This window comes from Mchenga conophoros, linkage group LG1, assembly GCF_057382185.1.
Source record: "Mchenga conophoros isolate Kocher_MC1m ecotype Shallow Benthic linkage group LG1, M_conophoros_male_GT1.1, whole genome shotgun sequence".
Classification (NCBI taxonomy): domain Eukaryota; kingdom Metazoa; phylum Chordata; class Actinopteri; order Cichliformes; family Cichlidae; genus Mchenga; species Mchenga conophoros.
Window position 1 is genome coordinate 34,928,730 of NC_140526.1, and position 22,449 is coordinate 34,951,178.

General features: G+C 39.4%; 1 protein-coding gene and 1 long non-coding RNA gene across 2 annotated transcripts in view; one reads left to right on the plus strand and one right to left on the minus strand.

Annotated features, from left to right (window-relative positions):
- The window catches only part of nav2a (neuron navigator 2a), a 222,445-nt gene that overhangs the window by 185,422 nt on the left and 14,574 nt on the right, over positions 1-22,449 (minus strand). The window lies entirely within an intron of this gene.
- Positions 4,448-8,305, plus strand: LOC146583695 (uncharacterized). Its single transcript, XR_014893186.1, has 4 exons — positions 4,448-4,989; positions 5,356-5,511; positions 5,848-5,940; positions 6,244-8,305. It is a non-coding gene; the product is annotated as an uncharacterized LOC146583695 (long non-coding RNA).

Genomic DNA, 22,449 nt, shown 5'->3' on the forward strand with positions numbered 1-22,449 from the left:
GAGATAAATTGCACAGGGACAGCAACAATGAAAAGATGGATGGGCTGGGATGAACAACAATAAATACTCATGCATAATATGAGCCAAATATAAACACTGTTGCTGCTCTGGTACTAATCCCTGCAGGTGACCACACTAGGGACTGCACAATTTCATGGAATGCCATCCATTCATGCATCAATTTTCTGCCACTTATCCAGGTCTAGGTCTCAGCGGCACTCAGCAAAGCGAAGTGTTGACATTCCTATAGGTTTCAACAGACCAGGTGTGCAGGTTGTAGTTTGCCTTAGGGGATCCTGCTAGTCAAGAATACATAACACACCTCCACAGAGAAGATGTAGCAGATCTCCGAGGTTCTCAACTTGAGAAGTGTCAGATTTTAAACAATTATCTCCTCGCAGTAAATAAACTACAGGAGTAACAGGATTGTGGTGGGTAAATTACAAAAGTAGCACACCTGAGCCCTATTTGAGATTTATATATGCAAATAGACTTCACATGTAGGACAAACCAAGAGTTCATGTTTGAGGAACTTAATCAAAGGCAGACATTAAGCTTTGTATTTGCTGGCAGCATCCACTGATGCAGAACAGATAAAAAGAACAAGGAAATAGAAATGAAAACATTGAAGACACAGATGTGCACAGCGCTGCTTTATTAGCCAGATATCTGCCATCTCTCTCAGCACTGCAGAACACACACATACACACGCACAAATACACACACCAGAGCATTTCCATTCATTAGCATTTATTCACTCTGTAACTGGCGCTCGCAGCAAACAGCCAGAGAAAATGCAGAGAAACGGCGACAGGGAGAGAGGAGAATGCTACTAGATGCATCAAAAGCACACACCTTGTCAGTCACAGGCATGGTGTTCGACTGTAGGCGCTGCTGGATGCTACTTTTAACACAACACACATACATATACACACACCTGAACCCTGAGAAGGCAGCACAGTAAGCAGTTGGTAGGAACACATCTGACAGTCCACATGGGGCAAAAGAAAAAAATGAAAGCTCTATAAGAAGAAAGAAGTGCGTGAGAAGAAAGAAACATCAAAAATGACTTCTCTCTTCTTTTGTACCAACAACTGCTTACTAACATTTTCCTCATTGTGTGGAAACAACTGCCTGTTATATCCTGTTTTTTAATTAAATTGTTAGGTAGCATAACTAATGCTTCATGGCACACACCTGCATCAACTATGTGAAATACTGCGGCTATATTGAGACCACCTGCTCTCACAGAAAACCTCCTGAGCAGCTGGAACAGGGATGGAAATTCATGATGAAAGGTCTGAATCTTTATTGGTTTCATCTGTTTGGGCCTCTTTAATCATGAATTAGGACAGAAGAGGGGGGGGGGGGGGGGGGAATCAGAGAAAACGGATATAAATGAATGAAGGACCTTACGATAGATGATTTGGTGATGAAAAATTCAAACCAGTCACATAGACAGGTGCTCCTCAGTGTCTGCATCATTTGGACATTGTACTAGAATACATTTGAATACTACTTTTACCTTTATCACAAACTATAGCAATTTTCAAGTTGTTTTTTTTTTTTTACTAAGCTGTAGGACACATTTTGTCATGTTAGAGTTTTCTTCATGTTGTAATACATGTGCCGTTTTTAATAGTCTCTTTGAAGAAGCCAATAGCTTGTTCCTCTAAGGCAACACACAAAGCCAACCATTAAAAAGTTCAAGCCTAATTTAAGAAGGTAAACTCTACACAGTTTTTAAATCAAACTTTCCACTACCTTTACATTTGTAAACAGTTTTCTGTGTCCAAGTCTAATCACTAGTCCTGTGTTTACAGGGACGCTTAATATTCTGTAAAACACACACATACAGATTTCCAAGATTTCACGTCGTATTGCCTAAAATAAGCAAATGTGTAAAGGTGCAAGGAAAGGGAAATCAATTTGGAGCAACGGCATTTTTGCCGCTTCCTTCCCAGACTCCATTTACCCCACTTTCTTACTTCCCCTTTTTTAGATATTTATTTATTCATTTATCTTTGGTGAGGCTTTCATGTGGCTGTGGTGGATATCATGAATTACAAGGAACATAAGATATTAATATGTTCCTGTACAGGAGTCTTATGTTGAGATGAATTAATGCAGAATGTGTGTTTGTTATAGGGTTAGCAGTTATAGGGCAGTGACAGCTGACAGGTTTTTACTCCTATGTGGAGACCGCATGTTCTCCCAATGACTCCATGAATTCACTCCCATAGTCCAAAGACAGGTTAGGCTAACTGATTATTCTAACATAACCATATGGATGGATTTACGTGGTAATTGTTGTTTTTCTTTCTGTGTTAGTCCTTTTGACGGTCTGGGTGTCCAGTGCCAGCTCTGGGGTACCATCCTAGTAGGAGTAGATGGATGGATTTGCTAAAGTTCACTTGGTTGAAATGCAATCCTACAGAGAATTTTGTGTTATTCTAAAATTTGGAGACTTGAAAGAGAAAAGAAAAGACAATGAGACTAAGCTCTTTATTAAAAATAGATTTTTGGTTAAAAAAAAAAAAATCATGTAGCCTGGAGACATCTTTGCAGCACAAGAAACCATCTGCTCCATCAGCAGCACCGTGTCAGTGGAATTTCTTCCTCCTTCTTGTGTGCCAAAGTATGTTCACTGCTAATTCCACATACTTCACCTTATCATACTGTATTCTTTTGAAGCCTAAACTAATAGATTTATCATTTTATATTACTGACCAATCACAATTCCTGAGCTTATTTGGACTGTAAAGAAATGCTAATTAAATGCTTGTTCACACTCTACAGCACAAAACTGATGAAAGAATGAATGACCATCACGGCTGCATGTCACTGGAGCAGCTGAATAAATTGCTGGTGACACAACTTACTAAACAAGTACCGTAATTGTCGGGCTATAAGCCGCTACTTTTTGCACAAGCTTTGAACCCTGCGGCTTTTAGTCAGGTGCGGCTTTTCTATGGATTTTCCATGATTTTTGTGATATCGTAAGACGATTTGTTTTGTTTGTTCCGCTGTTGTACGGCACTACGTTGCCTGGCGGAAGGATCGGGGTTCAAGAGTTAGTCACATGTCCGTCCGCCAGGAAACGTAGTGCCGTACGAAGTAGCGCGAAAAACAAACTTCAAAGTAGCGCTACGCGTTCAGCGGGAGGCGTGGATGACGAGCGGCGATAAACGTGCGAAAAGCAAGTTATGCCCAACTCCACCGGTGGATTCTGACAGCGTGGAAAAGTGCGAAAACATCCACGATCACCAACGGATTTTGAAGGGCTGGACTGCTGCATGATGGAGAGGAGGACACCGCCACGGCCCTTCTGAGGGTGTTCGACTCTGACACTGACAACGAGGATTTCTTTGGTTTTGAAAGTGACAACGAAGGAGAGAAGCGGAGAGTGGATGACGAAGCCATCCTGAGCCTGTTCGTTTCCGACATTGGAGAAGAGGACTTTGGTGGTTTTAGTGCGCAGGAAGAAGAGAAAGATGGTGAATGACTGACTTTTCTTCTTGTTAAAGCCGTGTCACTGCACCTGAGCCTAAAAGGTAGTCCGAATCTATTTTTCTGGTGTGCTGTAGGTTGCTGTTATGTACTACATGTGCAAATATGTACCCATAACTTGTTTTTCAAAATATTAATAAAAGGGGTGTGTCTCCAAACAGCCATCTCTTTCCTGACAATTCCCTTTGTGCATATTCTCTTACATATGATAAGTCAACATTGAAACACCTGCGGCTTTTAGTCAGGTGCGGCTAATGTATGTACAAAACAGGATTTTCCCCTGATTTTAGCTTGTGCAGCTAATATTCAGGTGCGCTTTGTAGTCCGGGAAATACGGTAATTTGTCTGCAATAATACTGTTGCGTGCACTCAAAAAAATGAATGAGGGGGATTGTTCAGTGTATATTAATTATTTATTTTCATTTTACTTAAAATATATGTTTTTGTTAAGTTAACATATGTTTTTCTAATCAAGTCTATGTAATTGTGTCTATTACTCAACGTACATAATACTAATGTGTTACTTGATGGCATAACATTTAAGTTAAGTCAATTAGGATCGATATACCTTGTATATCCACAAGGTGGCAGTAATGCAAAAACAGTTGTAATGAAACCGCGCAGAACAAGAAGGTTTCACGGCTTGTACCTGCTCATGCGCAAGACTTCAAATTTAATTGAAAAACGCTGTTTTGGCGCCAAGCTGCTGTTTCTTTGAGAGGTAAGACCATTTTTTTCTTTGACTATGTTGTGTAGTATCTACATGTCGAGCATGGTTATATTTTGCGTTTGTCTTACAAGACATGTTATATCGTTTGCGTTCGCTTGTTCTACATTAGTTTTACTGGGTCCTGGACATGCTTATTTTGTGGACTGTGTAAGAAACATTTTTATTGTTTTATTAACGGATTAGCTACAGGGGTTCATGGGGTTATTTTTTCAAGGGGTTATTTTTCCATTTGCTTTCTTGGGATTCCTTTTCTGTAATCCGAGAGTCGGAAATATCGAATAGGATAGCAAGGATAGCATAAAGTGACATTTAAAATCCAAAAAGTCAAGGGCGAAAGCCACTGTGACACCATTGTTCTGCTCTATCAGTAATCTGTATTATGTAAAAATGGTCTGTAAATACAGCATGTTTCCTAGCGGAGTTATACATATCAACATAGTTATAAATTACAGTTTGTTAAATCACACACTTAATTTTTTTAATAAAATTATTCAAGACATATGAGTGGACAGACAATGGAGGTCGACAGACCTGGTGATAATTGCTTCTATAGAAAGTTAGCACATGGCAGTGTCAATCTCTTGCTTTTCTTCTGAGTAGTATTTTATTTAGTTGTAATTCAAACAATAATTTGCTTCTTGAAATTAAGTAATGAATTTCTTGTTTTACTTTATAAATCTCAGATCCTGCCTTTACCTGCTCCCTCCTATACTGATGTGGTGTATGTGGTACTGCTGAGCTTGTATGTGGTATGTGAACTGTTATACTTATAAAAACAAAACTGTTTTATAAGTTAAGTTTTCTTTAGTGACCCATCCCATGCCCCTGTTATTTCTTCTCCACATCTGAACCATTGTAAAGGTTGCAGTTCAAGGGCCTGAGGCATGAAATTCTTTTCAGATCAGCTGTGATCAGTATTTTTTGAAACTTATAAATAAATATCAATATAATAAAAGCTGTAATGGCTCCTTTAGCATTTTGTGTAAATGTTTGTGTTAAAATTATAGCTTTAATGAGGTCTTTCTACATTAGTTTTAGTTATAAAGTATGTATATGTGTACATATAGTATGTATATTTACAGTACAGTATGTTGTGTTTGTTGACATGTTTTCAGGTGGAAGCAGAATATGTGAGGATTGCTACTGCTCCACTTGTTCCAAGGCTTTTTACACGACTTGACCAATACACTGACCAGCTCATAAAAGTCTTCAAGAAAAAAGGAGGCGTTGCAGGGAAGAAAATTAGACAAACTTTGGCCCCTGCCACAAAGGTGCGTTATTCTGTTGGTAGCAAAATATTATGGCTAATAAGATCATTTTCAAATTTAAACAGCTAGTGTATGGTAGCTGCACAGTGCACTTACATTTATATTAAGCAAGACAAAGTTTGGTACTCAAAACGTTGGAAAACTTAAATTACCTAAACATATGTAAAATCTGATCCCTCAATTTAGGTTAAACCAGAAGTGAATGTTTTTATGTTATGTTTTGAATGCAAAGAAGATGATGTATTAGTTTGTATGTCATTCATTTTGCGTATAATGTGAGTTTGTGTCATCCTAAAGTATTTCTGTTTTCTCTTCCTGTATCTCTGCCACTCTCTACAGAAGGAAACTATTGAAAAGGGGAGGGAGTGTGTCCTCAGGGCACTACCTTTTTACCTGAATGAAGACCCAAGCATCCTCTTCAAAGAATAATTGGTTGGTAATTTTAGTTTAGTTTTTTATCCGTATTAAACCAAATTTTGAATAACTAATGTTGTTGCATGTTGTAATGTTGTTGTTGTTGTTGTTGTAATTTGCATGGAACCTGTTTAAATGTTTTGGGAAATCTTCTTGTATAGCCAAACTATTTATATTTATTGTTGAATCTGTAGTCTAAAATAGTGGCGCACTGGGGTGCATGTTCCTAATATTGTGTTTACGTCATTAAAGGGTAGCTTTGGCCCTTTTTCTTTCTTTTTTTAAAACTGGACACCATTTTTCTATGTTTTTGTGTCTAAGCTACAGCTGTTCAGAGGGAGCTGGAACAAATTACCCTTGCTATCTTTACCATCGAAAGAGTTGATGCCAGCACTCCTCCAGCCGATGTGGGTATAACCATCTAGCGTGTCCTGCATGACCTGGAAGACCTGGCCTCTGCATGTGCACTCTTAATGGGTGGGATATATGCACTGAATCTCAGTTAACCTCGAGACTGAAAGCTTTCTTTGAAGTACTTCAGAAGCTCTTCCTTCATCTGTATGTCAGCAGACTCTTGACCAAGGTACAGTTGCTCAAGAATAAACTGAATGAATAAGCCAACCCTTAATTTGGATGATGAATGTTCTGTCAGATGGACAGAAGTTTTTCGGAGGCTGAATGGGAATAAAATGGTAATTTGTAAATGACAGATAAAGGGAAAATTACATTTAAGAGAAATTTAGAACATTTTGAAAAGTTTGTAAACTACTACAATTTGAGAGATTTTACTCTTGGGGGGGGGCTAGTAAGAGACCATCAAAAGTATTGAGATTTAAAGGATTTAATTGAGAGATGATACTGCACCAGAAATGTTGAAGGGTAGTGTGTATATTAGCGTTCAAGGCATATTGTTATGAGGTGGAAATATGTTCATATTCAGTTTGTGTTACATTGTGTGCATTGTAAAGGTAATTGTAATGCATACTAAGAATAAGGGTGAGTTAGGAATGCAGGATGAATGTATAATTTGCGGACTTTTAAAGACGAACAATTGTTTCCATGTTAAAATGTTTACAACTCAAGCTTTTTGCCCAAACACTGGTAAAATAAACGTTGACAGTGGCAAGTGTTAAATGGTTACTGCTGTGCTGTTGCAAAAAACTGAACGCTGACAAGCTGTTTTATTCAAAGGAGCTTGCAAAGAAAAGCGTCTGGACTTCTTTAAGTTACTTGAAGACGTTTCACCTCTCATCCGAGAAGCTTGAGTTCATTGTGAAACCTGACCCCACCTTATGCGAATTCCTGAGATCAGATGGCCCAGGATGTGAGTGGGCGTTAAGGCGTCTGGGAAGGGATCTCAAAACTGGATTATAGATGGCAGAGAGTTGGTGTCGTAAACCCCCGCCTTAGAAGCCATCTATGTCCACTGTGAGCGACCATCTTTGAACATCTGATCTCAGGAATTCGCATAAGGTGGGGCCAGGTTTCACAATGAACTCACCCGAAACTCTGGCTGATTGTGACCCACACACTTTTTTACACCTTGGCTCAGGCGATTAGAGGATCATCAGGGGGTCCTTTTGTCCCTCTGTGGGGGGAAACTCCCACTAGGTTTATATCTGGGACTCTCCACCATTTGACCTTAGAACTGAAGAAGCTTCTCGGATGAGAGGTGAAACGTCTTCAAGCAACTTAAAGAAGTCCAGACGCTTTTCTTTGCAAGCTCCTTTGACTACGATGACCTGGATGACTGAGAACCTTCACAGACAAGCTGTTTTATTGTTAGACCATAATGTTGGCATGTTTTATTAACGTTTTATTTGGGATGGTGATATAATTTTCTTTGATTGCTAATATCATTGGACTATTTATTATTATTATTATTATTATTATTATTACATTAATTTTTTTTTTAATTGTGGCTGTTGAGGTGGACACTTCACTTTGCATTGTTAAAAGAAAGCACTTCATTGGCGTTGTGTTACTGGACTGACCCTAAGCAATCATTGCAAATAGCAACTTTGCTATCCATTTTAGACACTAAAAGAAAAAACACTCCACAGACCTTACTAGCATCACATGTGCATAACTCAAGTGTCATCTTATCAATGTGTTATGTGAGCTTCAATGGGGTTTTTTTCTCTTCTATTTCTGGCAGATACAGATATTTAATTTAAAGTCGTGATGTTGCATCTGTCTACATACTGTTAATTACTAACCCTAATGAGCTGTTGTGTTTTATTTTGGACTGGGTTTACACAAATGCTCACTGAATGTGTTGGCAATAAAAGAAATTTTAAAAAATAAGTTGGATGTACTTAATTCATTTGTGTGGAACCTGTTGACAAAATAGATTTATGTAAAACTAATTAATAAAGCACAAGGTGGCTGCAAATATAATATTTGAATTAATCTAACTTAAATTTAACATTTTACTGCCACAAATAAGAAATGTGTTGAAGTAACTAATCTAAACTATCTAACCTGTAAATATATCATCTATGTTCATACAACATAAGTTGATTTAGTTAGTCTTAAATATGTCTTGTTAATCTTAAGTAGTTTTTTTTTAAATTAGATGAACTAAAGATTTTTGCTTTAAACTAACATAATTCAATTTCGTGGAACCTGTTGACAAAATAATTTTAATTAAAGTCAACGTTTCATTTTTTTGAGTGTGAATAATAAGACCTTCTTCCATTGCTTAAGAAAATCTGGTACAAGCCAATTCACAAGAAAATTCTGCACACAAACTCTCAGACACAATCGATCAGTAGATTTACACAGTAGAGGAATTACGATTTTTACTTTTGTTTGACTCCCGACATGCATAAATATGTTGCACTAAAAGAAGAAAACAAAATCTAGCCTTTTCAATTCAATTCAATTCAATTCAGTTTTATTTATACAGCGCCAAATCACAACATAAGTCGCCTCAAGGCGCTTCATAGATACAGAGAAAAACCCAACAATCATATGACCCCCTATGAGCAAGCACTTTGGCGACAGTGGGAAGGAAAAACTCCCTTTTAACAGGAAGAAACCTCCGGCAGAACCAGGCTCAGGGAGGGGCGGCCATCTGCTGCGACCGGTTGGGGTGAGAGAAGGAAGACAGGATAAAAGACATGCTGTGGAAGAGAGACAGAGGTTAATAACAGATATGATTCAGTGCAGAGAGGTCTATTAATACATAGTGAGTGAGAAAGGTGACTGGAAAGGAAAAACTCAATGCATCATGGGAATCCCCCGGCAGCCTACGTCTATTGCAGCATAACTAAGGGAGGATTCAAGGTCACCTGGTCCAGCCCTAACTATATGCTTTAGCAAAAAGGAAAGTTTTATGCCTAATCTTAAAAGTAGAGATAGTGTCTGTCTCCCGAATCCAAACTGGAAGCTGGTTCCACAGAAGAGGGGCCTGAAAACTGAAGGCTCTCCCTCCCATTCTACTTTTAAATACTCTAGGAACAACAAGTAGGCCTGCAGAGCGAGAGCGAATTGCTCTAATAGGGTGATATGGTACTACAAGGTCATTTAAGATAAGATGGGGCCTGATTATTTAAGACCTTGTATGTGAGGAGCAGGATTTTGAATTCAATTCTGGATTTAACAGGAAGCCAATGAAGGGAAGCCAAAACAGGAGAAATATGCTCTCTCTTTCTAGTCCCTGTCAGTACTCTTGCTGCAGCATTTTGGATTAACTGAAGGCTTTTCAGTGAGTTTTTTGGACATCCTGATAATAATGAATTACAGTAGTCCAGCCTGGAAGTAATGAATGCATGAACTAGTTTTTCAGCGTCACTCTGAGACAGGATATTTCTAATTTTAGAGATGTTGCGCAAATGGAAGAACGCAGTCTTACATATTTGTTTAATATGTGCGTTGAAGGACATGTCCTGGTCAAAGGGTTTTTGTCACTATGTCACTATAACTAGACAAAAGATAGTAAGGCTAATGACTGAATCTGACAGAACTTTAACTCATTTAAAACCTTCATGCTAGCATCCTTATCCTATAGAATACAATTACACAGCACAATGTATAGTACGGAAAAAAATGGACCAACTTCAGCTTTAATACAAACAAATTTCCCACGCATGGGACTAATAAAGGTTATCTTATCTTATCTTAATAAAATGTAAAAGGAGGTGTAGGATTTGTGATGAGCAAGCCTGTCCCAGGAACTGTTTTCGGTAATTAGTAGCGATTGCAGGGGGACATGTCATGTTCAAAACGCTAGCTGGTGAGGTGACTGGAATTACTGAATGTGTTGATGACCAACAAGTCTGCTGATCTTTATCCCGAGGGGACAAGATGACAGAAACACTGAAGCAGCAAACATCCAAGTGAGAGCTGCACGCGCTCATCTGTCTGAGCAGAGAGCTTACACTTTTTGGCAGGATAGGTTGCATCAGTTACACTGTGAGGCACAAAACCCTTTTTCTTTACAGTTATACACATTTTGGAAAGCTTCTATTTAGAACTCTATATAAAAAAATAGCAAATTAAACGGCAAGATGGGAAAAGAAGAAACTGACTCAAGCAGGATCATTTTTTTCTAGACATGCAAACTTTGTGTTAGCATCATATCTTAAAACAAAACCAATAAACCTTAGTTCCACAAAGAGGAATGTAGAAATGGCAATCAATAACCATCCAGAAAAGAATGAGTGAGAAGTGTCCGGGAAGAGCATCGTTGATGTGTAGAGGAAGTGGGAGCGGCAAGAGAGTGTTGATCGTCACTTTGGGAGGAGAAAAAGACAGCAAGAGCGAGAATATGGGAGAGAAAGAATGAGAACATTAGAGAGAGGGGTGTCTTGGGACAGCGGAGTAATCTTCCGCCAGCTGATGTACGCTTCTCCTCATCTCATACATCATCGAGAGACGACAGCACCTCTGCACTCCGGAATTCAATAGCAGTTTTTCCTTCTACAAGTATCTCATTCATCCATAACAAAACGGATCCGGTGAAATATAACCAAGCAGGAGACGTGCAACTGGATGTTTGTACACGGTGCTTCCATGGGCTAATCCTGGCATAATGCTACTTTAAAACTAGATATTAGACTCATGTCAACAACAGTGCAAGGGCTTCATACTATGGTGTAGTTATTTTATGTGTGCACTGTGGTGAAAAGCACCTTACACAGGATATTAAAATAGCTTCATTATGTGATCAAATCTCCCTGATGAGGAAACATAATCAGCAATGTTACATACAGATTATTCAAAGTACCACCTCCGGTCTCCCTCTCCTCTTCCCCCAACCAATCTCAACAGATGGCTGTCCCTCTGGTTCTCAAGAGGTTTAAGGGAGTTTTTCCTTCCCACTGTCGCCAAGTGCTTACTCACAGGGGTCAAACTGATTGTTAGGCTTTTCTCTGTATTATTGTACCGTCTTTACCTTACAATATAAAGTGCTTTGGCGTGACTGTTGTTGTGATTTGGGGCTGTATAAATACAACTTAATTGAACTGAACTGAATTCTTTGTGTGTGTATGTAGATGGTTTCTGTTGCAAACCATTAACACTTGTTTTATTTTTAAACACTAAACCTTAAGTGAATTGTCCTTGTCACTTTTAAACCTACACAAAACCCACCAGAGCAAGTGCTGGTACCAAATTCTGACCCACAAATCTATTTAGAACTTTCCTGGAATAAATAGGAAACATATTTAGTTTTAGTTTTTAAACCACTTATTTATGAAGACAAAATAAAATACTATAAACACAAACCCATGTCCTATTTTATCTAACTCATTAAAGCATAACAATCATAAAGATTTAATAGTGAAAGGCGGTCGGAAGAGTGCACATAAATCATATTCATTCAATTTCATTCCAACCTATATCTTCTTTTCCTTGCCATCCGTACCCCCACTATACATCTACGGCGTGTTCGAGAAGCACAAAGTCAGAGTAAGTATAAAAAACCAAATTCATTAAAATTCTCATTCAATTAAAGAAAAAAGGTCAATATTTATGGAGCAAGAAACTGGGACTACTAAAATATAAAACAAATGGACCACAAAGACATAGAAACATAGAAACCACTTAAGCATCCAAGAACAGTTTCTTGGATGCTTAAGTGGTTTCTATCTCTCATGAGAAGTAACTTCCTCTAACACTTATATCCAGACATATAGTATCTTGGCAGGTTAGTTGGAGAAGAAATGCAATAGTGCAATAATTGTTGTTCCATACCCACAAATCAACATTCACCAACCATATTCCCCATTGGAAAAATGCTTTAAAATCTAGGCAGTCAAAAATAACTGGCAAATCAACATTATTTGGAGGTAGGTTTATCTTAATTTGGAACCATTCCAATTTCAGAGTGAGGTCAATTCTTGATGTCAAGAAAAAAACAAATCCCATTCATAAGCTGGGACAAGCTCCAGCACCTTACCTGCATAACCTTGAACTGGATAAGTTGTTAAGAAAATGGACGCATGGATAATGTCAAGTGTCAAGTTTTAACATCCCAAAATCAAAAGTTTGGCTTTTACTATTCATTGATTTTCACAAGGACAAAATAAATGCATAAACTACCATATAATTTCAGGTTATTTATAATGATGTCTGTAGGAATTCTGTTTATTTTCACTTAGAATAGTTCCATACCAGAATCACCATCTTAAAGTCAGTTGGTTTAAACTGATTACAGAAAACATATCGAGTTTCAAAAAGCTACCATCAGTTGCATGTATAATTAAAGGGACAACTTCTACAACTAGCGTCATGTAAAATAACTTTAAAGTTGTCACATGTACATTGTAAACAAAAAGCAGTAAAAAGAAAGCACTACTTCAGCTAATTACAAGGAACTATAAAGCAAGACTGCATAAGGGAAAACAACAGGGAAATGACAGAGCTGGACGCAGATATTGTACCACTAACTGCTTTCAGAATAAACTACTTTAAAGCTCTGCTGCACTGGTTAAAAACGTCACGCCAATGTGCCCTCAGAGTGAACTGTGGAGGCAAACTGTAATCTGTATTCTGTCCACAGCAGCAGCAGAGGCCCTACGGCACACCTCCATTGCAGTGATTCAACAAATCGTCTTAGCTGCTCATCCTTTGTCCTGTTAGAGAATAGTGAGTAACACAGGATAATACAGCAGACCACTCATATTCACACATCAGCCCATTTCCATTGGTCTACATGTAAAGCTCTGAAGGCGCTGTATTTCACACTGCATTTCAATGGGCTATTTTCCATACTCTACTCAGACTGTTATCACCCATCAGTCCAACAGTGGGATACGGTTCAGGCTTTATTGCATTTCCATGGAGCTGAGTGTTTCTCTGCACCAGCGCAGTGTTATCTCGGGCAGCTTATGGCGATCCTTCACTAGGACTTACTCCTCTCATCAATTCTGCCCGTCACTCCGCTGAACCTCACGTGTTTGGTTGGCTAGCAGCTGGAGCTGCTCATTGGAAGAAAGTTGAATGGCTCAAATATGCTCTTCATTAAAGAATAGTTGGACAGCGAGCTGAACCCTGCAAGGTTCCTGTGCATGTAGTGATAAATGAGCTTTTTCTTCTCTGACACACCAACCATTCACACAGACATTTACACACAAACACACTTCCACACCGCATGCATGTACACAAGTATGTACACACGCACACACACTACGATCCTATGAGAACTCTGTCACTCTAAACTGGCTGAAACCCTTGGCTTCCAAACTCATGTTAGCCTTGAACAAAAGTGCTTCTTAATGAAGACATCCAAACAGATTTGCATCCTAGATAAGGGGTTGTGTTCATTTCATTGGCAGGTCCTTTGAAATTAAATTGAATCCATGTCCTGTGGTGATTTAATATAATTTTAATATATAATTTTACATTTTATATAAATATTGCCAAATCATCTGAGAGCACTTCAATATTGACCCTGTTAAACTGGAAATGAATGTCCTTTCCTATCGTAGTTTAGCAAAGCACACCGGCTGTGTGGAAAATGTATGATGGGCAGAATAACAGACGATCCACACCTTGACAGTGACAATTTTCAGGTTGTGAAGACAGATAATTACCCCACACTGAATAGCATAATTAACTATAATGATCTGGTCTTGGAAGACTGAAAAATAATAAAACCATCAAAATAATTTAAGCACCATTTTCACATGAAATGCTTTATTAATAGAGCCACACTTATAACAGCTGAGGGCTTATTCTTGGATTGTCTTTCTGTGATACCATTCCTGGTGCCAAATCTTGAAAAGGCTTACAGTAACAAACAAAACAGAAATTTTGAGGTGGTTGTTCTTGTAATGCCGACCACAGCAATTTGTGTGAACTCAAAATTAAATTTAAATCACCATTAACAACTAAAGACACATACTTTCAAATACTTCTACAGGGAAAAAGAGGGGAAGAAGGGTTATGACCCTTCTTAGATGCAGGGATTTTACAGGAATTACCAGCAGTACCTACAGCAAACTAAAAATATAGAGAATAGATATGGTATAAGAGAGTAGCAGAACCATACAGAGGGAAAATATTGAAACTAAATGCTCAAATACAAATAATTCATACCATCTGCTGCACTGCAAAGACACAAAGATTCAGTTATTATGTAGAGCACAACCCACCTTAAAAGACATAATTTGATCAAATGACAACATATAGAAAAAAGTAATATATTAAAGTGGTCAAATAAATGAAACTACTGCATGTAAAACACAATTAAGGACTGCTTTCTTTTTGTGTATTCAAACATGGGCACTGATGCAGATTTAACTGCAAAATCCAATACGGGTCTAACATCTGACTGTTCACTTCTACACTTGTGTATTTTTAATATTAGCTTCAATACCATTAAAGAGGTTCATTTGCTCGCAGTAACAGTGGGAGTTTAAGCAAAGAAAGGTGAATGACAGGCATAAGATTTGAGTTAATTAGTGTGGAGCTGTGTGATTTTGCTTCGTCTGCTCTGTGAAATGATGTTTCAGCCAGAATCTTTGAATGCAGACAAAAATCACCAGCTGCTTTTGTACACAATCCAGTCTGTATGTGCACCGCTGCTCATCCACTTCAAATACACACACCTCTCCAAACATGCACCTTTTATGTGTCAGAGTGCGTCTGCTTCTTATCTCCTGGTCCACACTGCATTAAGGTATGCTGCTCCTCTGCCACACTATCATTCTGTTATCACTGCAGCTACAGGGGGTCTCTTAGCAAAAAAAAAGCCTCACTTTCTTGCAGTTTCAGCCAACAGGCACCACCTCCTGTGCTGCTGCAGCATCTCCTCCCCTTGCTACTTGCTTTTGCCAAAACCACAGTTAACCAAGCCAAGCAGGGCTGATGTAAGAGTGTTAAGATGTGCTTGCCAATAGCTGAAACAGCTGGAAGGAGAAGCTTAATGGGAGGGAAAACACAAGCACTGAATTAACCTACTGAACCGTATACAACTCAAACAGGAATAAACTCACTGGAGAAAGGATAGTGGACAGATAAACACACAGTTAACACAAACAAGATAACAAAATAGCCCGGTAATCATCACGCCCAACAAAACCATGTCAGATTTTCCTCCCAGTGGGAAATAAGAGACTCCCAGCAGGCACAAAAAATTTAATTAAATGTTATTATCATGTGAACTTTGGATGGATCCTGTCTGCTAATGTGAGATGCTAATTTGCTCTGCCTGATAAAATTATGCCACAGGTAGCTGCAAAACAGAACAACAAAGCTAAAATACAGGAGAAATGAAAAGAATGTTGTAAGTGGTGGTCATGAAATCGACAGCAACATCTGTTTTAGAAGCGTAGCCCTGATACACCGGACAATCCAAAATTCATGTTGGTGTCAATATGAGGAGGATGTGCAGTTCACAGAACGTGGAGAAAAATTCAAAGACAGACACATAGCGAGAGAGAGGAGCTGGGATTTTCCTGTTGTGATTGACCGCAATAAAGGATACCAGATTGTTTTTCCTAGATCACAACCCCGATTGGCCGTCTACTGTGGTTTCCAAGGTAATCAAGGATGTATTTCCTCAAAAGATTAACCATTTGCAGACTTTACAAAAAAAAGCAATCATGTCCCCACCCCATCTTAACACCATTAGCTACAAACTTTGATAAAGCCCTTTCTGCAGACCGAAGCATCTGTGTCAACAGTCACTATGGGTCCTCAGGTTAACTCCCATTACTGAGACAGAGAGACCGGGCGTGTGCAGACAGACGTGGAAAGAGAAAATTACCAACAAGAGACAGACAAGGAGGGCAGACAGCAAGTCTCTTCTCCCCTCTCTTCCTGGATAAATATTTGATCAGTGGAACTCTGATGGGTATTGATTAGTGCCCTTATCTGCTCTTTATCGATCTACTGACTGTAATCACTGTTTAGATGAACACACAAACCCACACATACATCCGCTACCTCTGAATGCCAAATTAAACTGAAAGGTCAACAGCTTAAAGCATTTCGCTACACTGAAGAGTTTTCCAATGAGATGACAGTGAGATTGTAAAGCATAGAGATAAAGCCAACGATCTAAATTCGTGTGTTTGTGTATACATGCCCTGTGGTGTGTAGAAGAAGCAATATTAGGTTACAGAGCATTCCCATTCTTATGGTATCCTACGCCCCCTTAGAGTCCTGTTAACAGCAAAGATTACATTACTGCAATGTCCTTGAGCCTATGTTGGGTGAACCCTGCTGTAGTGATTACACCAGCTCGCTGTCTTCAGAAACGATGGGAATTACCTAGACAGCAAAGATGTGTGGGTGTTAGCAAGAAAAGAGAGCCTTGCTTGTTTTATCTTAGTGTGGTACAACTGTGATAACACATTATCTTGACAGTACTGTAAAAAGAAATACAGTAACAAATATATATATATATATGTTAGAATACTCACCACTGAACTTATTTCTTTCCTTACAAGAATAAAATGAGGTAGTGAGAGATGAATGGGGTGAAGCAGATGAAACAGAGAAGCAAAGTGATGACATAGAGGTCTACTGTACTCTCTGGAGTTGTGTTGTGTGAATGTGGTGGGGGTCAGTGATCCATTTTTTCCTCTCAGCTACACCTCCAATGTAATCTTTGTAGCGTGAATTCAAACAACGGTAATCCCCACCAAAACCCCTACAAGATCTAAACTCTTTCACTAATCCTGGTGACATTTGTGATCTGTCAAAAGCATGATGCTTCCACAAATCCACAGCACCTCCAATCCACATGACAGCTAATTAAATAATGTTAAAACCATGTCTAAAATACTGAGAAGTTAGCTTTCTTACAGGTTACTGCAACAAATTAATTATGCCAAGACAGCCGAGTCAAATCCATGTATGAATCGGTGAAAGGCAAACACATCATACTTGATTTTATTTGATTAAATTGATTGGATATGACAGAAGGTAATATGTCCAAGTGGGGGAAGATAAAATTAAAGGTAATTTAATTCCCAGGATGCAGTTATGGTGTGCCGTCATTATGGGCAAAACTGCCTTAAGATGCTCCGAGCAATATTCACTCCTACCATCAAGCTACATAAAATCCTCAAGGAAACCATCAGTCGCAGAGATGCAATAAATGGCAATCACGCCCACAGCTCGATTCCTCTAAGCCAAACCTTATTAGAAAAATTTATTTTGCTGCATTTTGAATGGAATGTTTATATACTGATAAATAAACTAGAATCAACCACTGGGGCAACTTGATGATGATCAATGTCATAAAGTTTGGAAATCTGATCATTTATGCGCATGCACCTCTGTGAACTTAAATGACCTATAGCTTACCCGAGACACCCTTTTCTGTCCAAAATTTCAATTTCAAATTTGATCATGGCAGGATAAATACTGATAACGACTGAACTGACTGACTTGCTAACAGTGACCAGGATCGCATAAACTATTGTCAGATAAAGAGATCCTTTCAGCCTCTAATACTAAACAAGTGTTATAACTTTTAATGTGTTAATTATATATTTGAAAAATCAGAGCAGATGACCCTTTATAAAACTACAAACCCTCAGATTTATTTCTATCTTTGGCATGTGTACAAACATTACTGGCCCCATCAGTGCCTCATTTATTGACTAAGTGCTCCTGTCATCCTGCCAGGTTGGTCAGGGCAGCAGTGGAGCATAGCAGTACAAGTTCCCCCACATTTAGATTCTTTATGTGGCAACAGCAGTAGCAGCAGCAATAGCAGCACTGGCACTATGGCACCTCATTATGTCTTCACATGTGCAGCTGTCTGAGAGGTGCTACTCCACAAACGCTTAGCTTGAATATTTATGTCGAGGGCTGCAACAATAACAGCTTCTACAGTGAGCTTGTTAGTTGGGATAAACACAAGAAAGGATGGGCTGAGGTGGCTGGTTAGCACCAACTGAACTCCAAATAAGACTGTGAGGTTTGTCCAAGTAAACTGTTCAAAGGTGGGATTTGTCTTTCCGAGGGATAAAATAACAAAAAAATTCATTAAAAAAACCCTGAAAGTTAGTCACCAGACACATCGGGGCAGGTTGCACCAATTAAAATATATGTGTGGTAAACAACGACAGTAGCAAATATGATTCCAATTGTGAAGCACAGTGAACTTCAAACATGTCCATACCAGTAAAGAAGTGATCATAAGTATAAATGTTATCTTTATGTAGCACATTTTGTTCTACAGTAAGTGACACTACAGAAGTCTTGTGCTTGCTCTACCTGCCCGTCTCAAAATATTGCCTGTGGGTCTTTAATCTGATACTGTTCAGCACAGACCGATTAATGGACAGAGTTGTTTTACAGCATAGGCTATTAAAAAGTAGCTTTGTTTAGCAGCTAAATGCTGGACTCTGAGTCAGACGGACAGAGTAAATATATCATTAATGATGCTGTAAAACAAAACGTTGCATGAAACTGGCAGGATGAAAATCAGACAAAGTCCAAAGAAAGTAAATAATCCAAAATCTGGCAAAAAGAATGTGGTCAAGAAACAGAAAGAAATCCACTGGCAAAAGCTGCAAGAGCTGAGAACACAGGAGACAAACACAGGTGGGTAAACAGACCAAAAGAGATGCAAAGCCAAAACCATGGCAGCATAATCATCAGCCTAAATCAGACTTTCATTAGTCAGTGTTGTTGAAGCAAGGATGACGCTGGCATTTTAATCAATTTAACATTTTAAGAACTAATCAAAGGTTAGCACTCTAATCACTCATCAGTCTCTATATAGCTCTCTAGTCACACTTCAGAAGCACACTCAATTATGCTGTAAAAGAAAGTCAGATTTCCTAGCAAACATTCGATAATTGTCTTTGTATAAAGCAAGAGCCTTTGATGTCTGCATTCTCCCCTAATCTCTTTTTGCTCAATACATGTTGGTGATGGCTAAGTAGAGCCAGGTGTGGGTGATCAAGTGTCCTTTTCTGGGTGCTTGATTCCAGGCAGGAGGGCACACTATGGTCTCAGCAGCTGTGTATACACCGTACCAGGATCAATAACAGCAGAGAGCCTGTATTGATTATGTCAGTAAGTGATACTAGAATGGGGGTAGTTGTAGGAGACGGGGGTGGAGGTAGGTGGCCTAGATTAAGGTAACAGAGATACAGCCTTATGGAGATTCTGGTGTGTAGGCGATGTTACTAGTTGGCAAACCAATTTTCTTGCATGTTCTGCTCTGTCACAGAGGGCTGAATGCTAACAAATGTTTACCAAATAAAGCCCAATATAAGTGGGTGGATGGATGGATTAGTCATTACAGATTGACTACTGAATTCATAGACTTCCATCAACCTTCTCTAACTCAATAGACTCATCTTAAGGAAGACCTTGGACTGTATAAACACAAGCCACAAATCTCATGAAAAATTATAGCAAGAGTTTGGGCATTTTAGATTATGAAGACTTTGTAAAGAGCTTTACTGACTTTAGGATCTGTACATCACAACAGAATAATGAAGCAGATCTCTGTAGATCTGTTTACCACACAGCGATGCATCTGTATATATGTAGCACATCTGTATATTTGTTCATAGTACATCTGTATATCTGCCTGTCTGTATAGCAATATACTTTCACCTTTTATCCTAACCTTATCTGTATATAATCTTCTCTTATTGTACTTACTGCTCTTACACTTCAGATCTGATGCAAACCGTATTTCAGTACCCTGTATTTATACAAAGCTGAATGCTAATCCTAAGTAATCAAACTGCTGATCATTGTTTGATTATCCAACAGTCATAAAAAAAAAGAAAAAAATCGTAACTTATGCGAACATATTCTTCCATGCCATCCTTTGCTCTTCACCTGCTTCTCTTGGGTAATAAATTTCAACTTGATTTACATTTATATACCCCAGAAATGAATCCAGTGGGCACTTTGCTTGCCTCAGTGTATTAAACTCATTTTCCTCTCAATCCATCAGATTTTCAAGCCAGCATTTAACTTTAGTCAAAATGTTATCCAAATGTACAATAACACACAATTATCTCTTTCCAGCATGCCAGGTTTGGACACAATAAAAAAAATAAAAGACCCTCAACTGTGACATGACACACACACACACACACACACACACACACACACACACACATATATATATATATATATATATATATATATATATATATATATATATATATATATATATATATATATATATATACATACATACATACATACATACATACATATGTATGTATGTATATATATATATACATACATACATACGTATGTATGTATATATATATATACATACATACATACATACGTATGTATATATATATATATATACATACGTATGTATATATATATATATACATACGTATGTATATATATATATACATACATACATACGTATGTATATACATACATACGTACGTACATACATATGTATATAAAAACACCCAGCACGCCCCTGCGGGCGGTTTATCCTTCAAGCTCGGGTCCTCTACCAGAGGCCTGGGAGCTTGAGGGTCCTGCGCAGTATCTTAGCTGTTCCCAGGACTGCGCTCTTCTGGACAGAGATTTCCGATGTTGTTCCCGGGATCTGCTGGAGCCACTCGCCTAGCTTGGGAGTCACCGCACCTAGTGCTCCGATTACCACGGGGACCACCGTTACCTTCACCCTCCACATCCTCTCGAGCTCTTCTCTGAGCCCTTGGTATTTCTCCAGCTTCTCGTGTTCCTTCTTCCTGATATTGCTGTCATTCGGAACCGCTACATCGATCACTACGGCCGCCTTCTTCTGTTTGTCTACCACCACTATGTCCGGTTGGTTAGCCACCACCATTTTGTCCGTCTGTATCTGGAAGTCCCACAGGATCTTAGCTCGGTCATTCTCCACCACCCTTGGGGGCATCTCCCATTTTGACCTCGGGACTTCCAGGTTATACTCGGCACAGATGTTCCTGTACACTATGCCGGCCACTTGGTTATGGCGTTCCATGTATGCCTTGCCTGCTAGCATCTTGCACCCTGCTGTTATGTGCTGGATTGTCTCTGGGGCATCTTTACACAGCCTGCACCTGGGGTCTTGCCTGGTGTGATAGACCCCAGCCTCTATGGATCTTGTGCTCAGAGCTTGTTCTTGTGCTGCCATGATTAGTGCCTCTGTGCTGTCTTTCAGTCCAGCTTTGTCCAGCCACTGGTAGGATTTCTGGATATCAGCCACCTCCTCTATCTGCCGGTGGTACATACCGTGCAGGGGCCTGTCCTTCCATGATGGTTCCTCGTCTCCCTCCTCTTTCTTGGGTTTCTGCTGCCTGAGGTATTCACTGAGCACTCGGTCAGTTGGGGCCATCTTCCCAATGTATTCTTGGATGTTCGTTGTCTCATCCTGGACTGTGGTGCTGACACTCACCAGTCCCCGGCCCCCTTCCTTCCGCTTATCGTACAGCCTCAGGGTGCTGGACTTGGGGTGAAACCCTCCATGCATGGTAAGGAGCTTTCTTGTCTTTATGTCAGTGGTTTCTATCTCCTCCTTTGGCCAGCTTATTACCCCAGCAGGGTATCTGATCACGGGCAGGGCGTATGTGTTGATGGCCCGGATCTTGTTCTTACCATTCAGCTGACTCCTCAGGACTTGCCTGACCCTCTGCAGGTACTTGGTGGTTGCAGCCTTTCTAGCGGCCTCTTCATGGTTCCCATTTGCCTGCGGGATCCCCAGGTACTTGTAACTGTCCTCTATGTCTGCAATGTTGCCTTCTGGTAGTTCAATCCCCTCAGTTCTGACTACCTTCCCTCTCTTTGTTACCATCCGACTACACTTCTCCAGTCCGAACGACATTCCAATGTCATTGCTGTATAGCCTGGTAGTGTGGATCAGTGAATCGATGTCTCGTTCACTCTTGGCATACAGCTTGATGTCATCCATGTACAGGAGGTGGCTGACAACTGCTCCGTTCCGTAGTCGGTATCCGTAGCCAGTCTTGTTAATGATCTCACTGAGGGGGTTCAGGCCTATGCAGAACAGCAGTGGGGACAGAGCATCTCCTTGGTAGATCCCGCACTTGATGGTAACTTGTGCTATGGGCTTGGAGTTGGCCTCTAGTGTTGTACGCC